This window comes from Megalops cyprinoides, chromosome 9, assembly GCF_013368585.1.
Source record: "Megalops cyprinoides isolate fMegCyp1 chromosome 9, fMegCyp1.pri, whole genome shotgun sequence".
Classification (NCBI taxonomy): Eukaryota; Metazoa; Chordata; class Actinopteri; order Elopiformes; family Megalopidae; genus Megalops; species Megalops cyprinoides.
In genome coordinates this window covers 29189847-29199448 of record NC_050591.1, presented here as the reverse complement: position 1 = coordinate 29199448, position 9602 = coordinate 29189847, and the positions used below count along the sequence as shown (strand labels likewise).

Here is a 9602-nt window from a genome sequence, read left to right as displayed (position 1 = left end):
TAACATCAGCTGAATTCATAGGTTCACATAATTAAGTCATTGCCATAGCTCCCCAGGCAAGCCGAGGTATGGATGAACTGCCTTCACTCAATTATTATGTATTAATGCTGGTTCACCCTCCTGCTGGTGCAACATAGCTACTCCACCCTTGTCTTGGGTGGGCTAGAGCACCAGTAGATCTTTGTTTCAACCAGGCAAGTATCTGATTTAGCACATCATTGTCTTCATTAAACCAATTTGGCCACCGTCTTCAGTTCCGAGACTACATTACGATTAATGAGAGCTGGAAACCTGGTCCAAAGATGAGCAACCTTGACATACGACATAAGGCTGCAGAAAGAGTGCTTCTAAGCATTGCTCCTATATATGGCCAGACAGCCCCCAGTTCACCACTGAAATGACTAGTAGTACTAGATAGTGCTAAGCAACACACAAAATTAACCAACATGAGCTGGTCCACTAAGATTTTCTGCCAGCTCCGGAGCTCTCTGCATCTTTACTCCAATGTAACCCCTCTGTTGCAAGCCATTTCTGTTTCATGCACCTTCTGTTCCAGGTTCTTTAAAAGGCAATTTTTCTGTGACATATATTTATGCAGATGTAGATGCATTGTACCAGGTGATAAGCAGTGCCTAAAAAGGCAATGTAAATGAACATCTGGCCACTTTGTTTAAAGAAATTGTCTGGTTACCCCATCTGATAAGCAGTGAAATTACTGCAGAACACTAAAGGGCGACAAGTGTGTCTAGAAAAACAGGAAGCTCTTTAAATTGTATGTGTTTTGCAGGAAATTACCTCATGGACAGATTTAAAATAGAGTGCTCTACTGTCCTTGCCAGTTTAGGTGGGTTTGTTGTAGGTTTCAATCTGTGCTGGGACACTGCAATTGTACCCTTGAGTAAGGTACTTGAACCTAAATTGCTTCAGGAAATATTACGCTGAATATGTAAAATTCAAGTAACACTGGAAAAGGGCATTTTCACTCGTACTATGTACTGTGTATCTGTCTAAGCATGTGTGCACATGTCTGCCAAGAACATCTCTGTCTCTAAAGCAAGCATACTGTCCGGGCATAACTGAAACAATTACCTTTTTGTTTTTTCTTCTTCTTTTCTGTACACCACACAATCCACCAAATAAATTATCACAAGTATCATGCTTTGTTTTTTGTTATGTACTTTTGTATTGAGTCTGTGAGGATGGTTGACCTTGCCTTGGCATGTAATTTGTTTTATTTGACACTGGGTGGCACAATTTTCTTTCAGTCACGTAAGGAGCATGTCTGTTGTAGCACTTCTTTATCATGCTAGAGGGTGCTATGTTACAAACATAGGAATGACATTGTCGGAGCGACCCCTGTCCTGATGGGAGTGTCTGCTGGCCCTATTTGGGGTGATTCCAGTACTTTACGAGCTCTTAGTGCTTGCTGTCTGACAAAGAAAAGAGAGGGATATCCTGATTTTTTTAAAAGCAGCAAATTGCTGCAATGACACTCATCTTAATGACCAAGGCAACGAGATGTAACCAAAAGTGTTAAGAACTATTGATTGAAAGTAACATTGAAAAAGCGTTACATGTTTTTGCCGAACCATTGAAAAATATTCAGTTGAGTGAACTGTTTATTCAGCTCATCATTGGTTGAATACCAGCTGACCTTTTCAGTCAGCAGGTGTTCAGTCCATAAATACACAGCCCTCATTATTATTAACTGATAAAAACGAAGTTACTGAATTTGCAAACAGGCACAGTATTTGTATCGCTTAAACTATATTTTGATCTCATACAGTCGCTCTGTAGGATAGTTTAGTCATCCTGTTTAGTGTTTGTGAGTTTACGTTGACTGTTACAATGCTGGCTTTGATCAGAGAATGCTGCCACAATATTAGGCCTTTTGTGCCTTTTTGAACCAAGGTCATCCTCTGTTTTCTCTCCTCCTTGTACTACTTCATGACACATTCTTTATCAATCAGAGGAAAACAAGTTTTCATTTGTGCATTCTTTTTCTTTCCAAGAAAAACAGAAGCATTTAAAGAAATACTCCCTTAATTATCTTCAATGATGGAATTGCATTTTACTCACAAAATTCAAGTGTAAACTGGGAATGGTGTTTGAGTCTGCTTTTGATGGCATTAAACAGCTTTGGATAGTCCTGGCCAATACACACAGATGGCAGCCTTCTTACTTCTAAAATATCTAGCTCATCTTCAGAAGCGTAACATGTGTGAGGAAAGAGGGCAATCTTCTTGCATCCCACCATCCAAAAACACATGTACATGTTCAACAGACAGCACTTCCTAGTATTGGCACCCTACGAGCCTCCTGTTGCAAAATATAAATATCTACCAACAGTTTTCAAAATATTTTCATTTGTGTTTTATACGGTTATTTCATTTCTAATCACATCAGTTATTTTATGTAAGCTCACACTTTCCTCCATTTTGCGGGGTCAAAAGACAACGAGGCTGACCTATTAAATATCACGTAGTGCCCATGACAGCAAGCCCGCACTTGACCGTATAAAAAAACCCTCATGTGTCAGAATGCTTGGCGCAAATTGGCTTGAACCCAGATTGGCTCATGCGCGGCTTGAGTGGCACTGTTGCGATCCAGTAGCTTACCGTCTCCAAGGGCCTTGCGCTCCTCCCCTCGCAGCGGTGCAGCAACAATATGGTAGCGTCTATGTGCCGAAACCAGCGGGTGCAGCGAGCGGCACATGATTCAGCATCGTTTACACTGCCAGCAGAGCAGAGCAAGGTGACAGCGGGCTTAATCGTGTTAGAATTATGACAGGTACGTATCATGAAATTATGCCTGTTGTCAAAGTTAATTTCTTTTCGGGGAAGCAACGCGTGGTGCTTCGGAACTACATTGTTAAACGTCAGGAAAAATAACCTATCCCCCCGGGTCCTAGTGAGCGTAAACGGTGTGTCGACCTTCTTGTATTAGTAATGCTGATTACCGTGGCTTGTAACGTCAAAATAAGTAAAGCAGGCTAGTATTGTACTCTTCTTTTTTATAGTTTCCTTACTAGTTATTATCATTTCTCGCTGACCAACGGTAATGAGTAAAATCGTATTTTATTTTTATTTTCATTTTATTTTATTTTATAATTCTGTCAGCTTCTCTCGGAAAATGTCATTATATGGTACAGTGTAAATAACTTAAAAATTTGAATCTGTGACGCTATTTTATCCGGCCCTGATCGAAGACTGTAAGGTTCTGTGTGACAAGCACGTATTATCAGGGTATCACCTCTGACTTCTCAATGTCGTGAGGGATCTATAAAATAGTCCCAGTAGTCGTTGTAATAGTAACTGTAAAAGGAAAGTAGATAATAAATAAACAAATACAACGTGACAGTTTTGTATTCCCAGTTAGATGTACGTGTTGCTTCGGATACCTGGCTTTGTGGGCTGTCAGAAAGAAGGAAACTATTACTATTCTGAAGACATCTTCACTTTGAGTAGATGGCATGGTAAACAACTTTTGTTAAGCAGGATATATCAATCAGCTCAGATATTAAAAATAAGAGGAAGATGAATTATTTCTACATAGAAAACGCAATCATGGTTTATAGATGTGAATTCATGGGTGGGAGTGTAATGCGGGCATTGTACCATGAGGACACAAAAAAGCCAGCATGGATAGCCATATCATAATGGAATTCATGGAAAGGGATAGAGATGAATAATGGATAAATCCAGCTGAAGCAGATGGTGGCAAGCTGCCAGTCAAAAAACTGGAAGATGCTTGTTTCTTTGATTGATATAAAGAATGCATAGAGAAAGAAACTGACATCCAGGTGTAACAACATGATGTTTGGACAACATGATATTTAAAAAAAAAAAAACCCTCTCAGCTCAGATGAAATAACAACAAAAAACAAATACATCTGAAATGGCAAACTTTCAAGGCTACTGCTTTGTGGCGGTGATACAATGAAGTGACCCTCTTTAATGCATTTAATGTGCATTTAAGATTTGTAGAACAGCCACAGAGCTTTTATTTTTTCCTGTAAGCACTTCACATAGCACCAGTGTAGGTGTCACTGCCAGTACTGGCACTGGTGAACCCAGCCCATTACTGTCCTTTATGCGACACGCCACATAAACATGCTATTTATAGCGTGTGTGTAAAGTGGAGTGTATCTTGATGAGTGGGTGGTGATGCCTTATCATCTTCCAAGAAGACTTAAAGTCACAGAAGATGTGTGTGGAATTTAGCTGTCTCTATTATTGTCTGTTCTACATTGTCTGTATCTATACCAAGTGTTATTTTTCATTGTTTGATTTGGAGGACAGACCTGTTTATATCTGTGTCCTGGCATGTCTCAGCAAAATAGTCTGAGGTTTGTAACAGATGGCCTCAGGACAACGTCACCCACAGAGCTCTGTGTGATGGTGGTTTATGTAAAGCAGTATTTATTGCGTTATCTGCGCAAGTCTCCTTGGAATATGAGTGTTACGTGTGCGAAAAGGAAGCGAGGGTTGGAAATGGTTTAGCAAAGCTGAAAAAAACGTCACATGTCAGTTACAGTGTACGAGGCGTGCGGTGTTTATGCCAGCGAAGGTGTGAAGTGACGTGCTGGGAATGAAGTGACACTGGTCCTTGCAGTGTGACGTGGCGTTTGTTGCCTGTCGCAACCGGTCTCCCTGCCTGCTCCCTCGGTTTCCACTCCTGCCTTGGCGTTGTCTGCGTGTCATGACATCGGACCTTTGTGCGTCATGTGCTCCTGCTCCCACGTCTCTTCCTACTCATCTATAAAAATGCTCTGCAACTCGGAAAGTTTCAACACGGCACAAAAGTGGTTGCTGTGTCTCCTTTGGCCAAGGTTGTTTATATGCTCACATTTGCAAAACAATGCATTTTAATCTCTTCAGATCTATGTTTCTATGCAATTGTAGAATGTCAAATGAGCTGGACCTCACTGTAAGCTGGGCCCCAGTTTGAGAACCACTGTTATGTACAGTATATGGTGTATTTCTACAATAGAGATCAGGCTGTTTGGCCCTAACAGCCCTTTATGGAAAAAAACAGTATAAAGACACTGGGTGCATTTTTATGTTATAATTTTGCGTAAATGATGTACAGGTAAATGGTGTACAGTAGAGTCATACGTTTTCTGTGAAGGCAAAAATAACAATGACTGAACTGAATTCTCAGAATGAGCACCGAGCCACCATTGTGTTGAGTGAAATAGAGTATATTGTCCTACCAACTAACTCAGTGTAAGGAGGAAGTAAAATGAATACACATTTTCAGTGTATGAACCACTGCTGATATATTTTAATAGCTTTTTTAATAGCTTTTTTGAATCAGTGAGGTAAGTTTTTTTTTTTTTTTACCTGTCTAAGGGATTTGATGTTGGTCTCTTAGCAACGCTGGACTGGTATCTGAAACTGTCCAGCGTGTAGTGATTCAGAAGTGCAGTGGAGTTGTTTTGGTTCAGATTACATAAGACACTGTTTTCTAACGTGATCCTGACAACAACTTGTCAGTGTGTATTTCTGAGGGCTTCCCTTTCTGCCACAGGGATCAGAAGATGAGGTTCAAAGAGGATTTGTGGTCCTTAATTGAAGACAGAAACTCCACACTCATTCATTTTAAACTTAATGCAAAGATGATTTATTATGACAGCCTTCATTATTCATTTAGATTGGGATTTGTTTGGCAAGGCCTTCATTTTAAGTAAGCAAAAAAAACATTTTTAATTACTTCAGAATTTGATGGAACTGTTGATTGTCTGTTGAGTGTCAAATGAGTAAGGATTTTTTTCCAGTCCCAAGGTTAGAGAGACAAACTTCAAGTAGATTTTGCTGTTAAAAGCATGTAATGTAAATCTAATACTGAATCCCACATCAGAATCTCTTTTCAACAGTAAAATATCCCATTGTGTTTAGGATTTTAGTAGTAGTAGTTTCACTGCTACCTGTATTCTGGCTTCCCATCCAGAGGATCTGTGATTACCTGTGTTCCAGTAATCCCATTGGGATTGACCTGCTAGAGTTTCCACCCCACAACAATCTGGCACTTTGTATGTGTTTTGAGGTAGATATTAATTCTGGGTCAAAGGTCAGATGACACACATACCCCTCACCCTGTATGGGGTCATTAAACACTCTCCTACAATTGCTGGACAGTGACATGAGCTTTGACCTTCGGTTTGAGTCCTGTTTGCCAAATATCTTTAAACAAACTGTCTGAGCAGGAGCTGAGGACAAAGCTTCCTCTAGATTCACATGTGCTTCCAGTGCTGGGAAAAAGACTTGCAGAGGTTATTTATTTTCCCTTGGCTGTCAGCTGACAATGGCTAGTAGTAGCATTCATCCCTAGATCTGAGGGGCAGATTTGGCTGGCTGAGCCAAAGGGTCGATACACTAGAGCTTTACAGGCCAGCACAGTTGCAAAAATTCCAAAGGGTTACTTGTAACCTATCCATCCACACACAAACACACACACACGCACACACGCGCACACACATACACACTGAAATAGACTACACATTTAATGGAAACGTGTAGTCAGGGGGACTTTACTGCATCTGTTCCTGATTGTAAGCCTCATGATCAACCTGAAGTGAAAACTTGGGAGAAAAAAGATGTTTATATACACTGAAAAAACAAATACTGTTTTAGTTTCTTGTTGTGTCGGTCGTAAAGCCATAAACGGTGCTGTTTTCTGTCTTTCTTTTAATGGTTATGGAAGTGAGGGTAAAAGGTAACGAACAGATGTGCCATGTACTAGGTGAAGTGCATATTACTCATGAATTTGGCTGACATTTTTAGTCCAAACTGATGTGGAAAACCTGAACTGACTTTGTGAAGATCTATTAACCCATTCAAATGATTTCACATGTGATTACATCTGCAGTCTCCCACATGGATTCTGGATCCTGAACTCAGGATGACCCTGTGAACCTGTAGTCGTGTTTCCGACCCCTGAAAGATATGGCATTGGCCCTCTGCTTGTCTAGAGAGGTCAGCTGGAGTCACGTTACTAAGAGATACTCTTGTTTTCCACCTTCCTCTGTAGAGGCTGCAGGGTCCTTTGGCCTGGGGGGGATATGAATCACATTTCACTTGGCTGTGGGATGTGATGTCATTCGGTATGAATGTCCTTAACAGAATGTAAAAAAAAAAAAAAAAACAGGGTAGGTCCCAACAGAATGTCAAAACTGGAATAGGTGTGTCTATGGCTGTTATTGCCTCCATAGGTTTTTGGAATAGGTGTGTCTATGGCCGTTATTGCCTCCATAGGTTTTTGCATATAGGCTTGCACGTTATTTCACCGGCGGGGATTCAGGGGAATTGCAGAAAGCTTAACAGATTTGTACAGCCAGAAAGTAAAATGGAAACAATACAGGACAAGGTGCACGCAGATGTACATTTTGGTCATGCAGATCAAATGACAGTCACACAAATACCAGTCATTTTGACAGGGCTGTGCTGTAGTTGAAAGTCCTGAAGAGTCTGCATCCGCATAAAAGTAGTGACACCTGAGAAAACTGAGGCTTATTCTTCCCATAGTATGAAGAGAATTTGAGACCATTTTAGACATGTAAAACTATAATAGGTTCAAGATGTACTTTCCGGCACATGCTAACTGTGTTTTGTGGATAAATGAGACATACAAGTGTAAGTTGGTGAAAGGTTAAACGGGAGAGCACTCAAAAGCAATTGCGTGCACGTTATTTAGATGTTGTATTCAAATAACCACTCCAATGGAAAAATCTGCATTTCAAAGAAAGGGAGGTGATCATTTGACTTGCATAAGATAACGCAGGTAAAGAACTTGTGTTCCCTTTGAGATAGGAAGCCGATGGAGGGGCCCAAACCAGCAGAACTGGTCAGTCTGGACCTATGAAACAGAAGGAGAAGTTGCATGCGTCTCAGGGGAGAGTTTCATTGGAAATGAGACTTGCTCAACACTGAAAGACTCCAAACCTGCTGAAAAAGCAGTGATTACAGCTAAATATATGTGCCCAAACTGAAGTTAATGTCTGACTTAGCAGTGTTTGGGTCTCCTCTCAGAAAGGGCTGTGGACTTCTCTGATATGCCCCTGAGGCACGGTAAGCTAATCTCACCTGTATGCGAGTTCCTCCACAAAGATGAGAAGTGCTCTGAAGGTCTCAGGGGAGCAAGCCGAGGCTTGCCATGCCCCCTCAGTGAAGCCAAACTCCACGGCCTCCTTTCTCTCTCTTTTTTTTCATTCTGAAATGTAGAACAACTGGGTGAAATTCTAGAACTTTCATACCCTCATATGAAAGAATGTTTCGCTCATTCATATGGTAATTGTTTGGCGATTTGTAGTTTTTTTTGTCTTGCACATTGCTGTTCTTCTTCTCTGTTAAAACAAGTGAGACCAAGTACAGATGATTGCTCAAAATGCGCATATTTTAAATCTTTAAAGTCCCCGCTGTGAATTATTCATTTTTACCCCACATTCACATAATTGTGCATTCATTTGCAAAAGGGAACTAAGTAAATAGTTTGCTGTTCCTTCGAGGCTTGTTTTTTGTAAGCTCGTTCTTCAGAGAAATAGAAACAAATCTTCAATAAAGCTCTGCTTTTCTGTGAGCAAAAATTTATGTATATTTCTGAGACACAAAAGGAGCTCTGCTCTGGCATACAGGTCTGCTGTGATTTAGAAATGTTGGGATAATTGGAACCTTGCGGGAGTGAATCAATAAATTAACACCAAATAAACTTTCTGCTGCTGACGTAGTGCCAAATAAACAGGTCAAAAAGGCCACCTACTGCATTATGCAGTAGCTCTGCAAATTCTGGGCAGGTCACCAAATATATTTTTGAAAATTGCCCCACTGATGAATTCCGGTAATGTGTATGGGCAGTGCAGTAATTGTATTTTGTTCCCAGGCATCAATCATACATCCATTTCCATTCATTCTAATTAAAATTGTCTTTAATTAGTTTTGTGTTTTGGTACGACTTCAATAAGTATATATTTTTCAGATGTGAACACCTCAAAACATTGTGTAATTTGTGATTTAAGAAAAGTAAACATAATTGGGAAATAATGACAATGACATTGTGTGGAAATGTTTTTCATTTGCATTTAGATGAAGGATTCTAACTCTAAGCCTAACCCTGCTGCTGCTCATAGGACCTTTAATTTTTGGACGCATTTGAAGGATCCCATCAACCTTGACTGTACAAATTCTCCCGTTTTGATTAGTATTGTTTTACATTTTCAGTGGGTGAGGAATGCGGTTCTGGGTGCTGTGCTTAATTTACAGCTCTGTTGCTCTTCTGTGAACTTGTTTGTGGATAGAGGAGGGTTACAAGAATTCAGAAACACCATGTTTGAAAATTTTGCCCAGTATGGACATTTTGTTTGCGGGTCAGTGGTAAACCCTTGATTCTGCAGAGACCGCAAGTCGAGGTGAAATGTTTCACACTCCTCACCGTATCCATCTAAATACCCACCAGAATTACATTACCAGCCATGAGACCAAATGTACAGAGTACTGTAGATTGAGAATGTTGACTTCAGATCTCAGAAGTGTCAGCATGCATTTGTCAAAATGTTGTAAGATTGGGCTCCCAGCACTGAGCATGTGACAGATGAATATCAGCAGTTT

At 40.4% G+C, this 9602-nt stretch overlaps 1 protein-coding gene across 1 annotated transcript in view; it reads left to right on the top strand.

Moving 5' to 3' along the window:
- Window positions 1-2680: 2680 nt before the first annotated feature.
- LOC118782826 (T-lymphoma invasion and metastasis-inducing protein 1-like) overlaps window positions 2681-9602 on the top strand; it is a 63001-nt gene continuing 56079 nt past the window's right edge. Inside the window, exon 1 of the mRNA XM_036536408.1 lies at window positions 2681-2790. The gene's annotated coding sequence lies outside the window, so the exon portion shown is untranslated. The remainder of the gene's footprint in view (window positions 2791-9602) is intronic.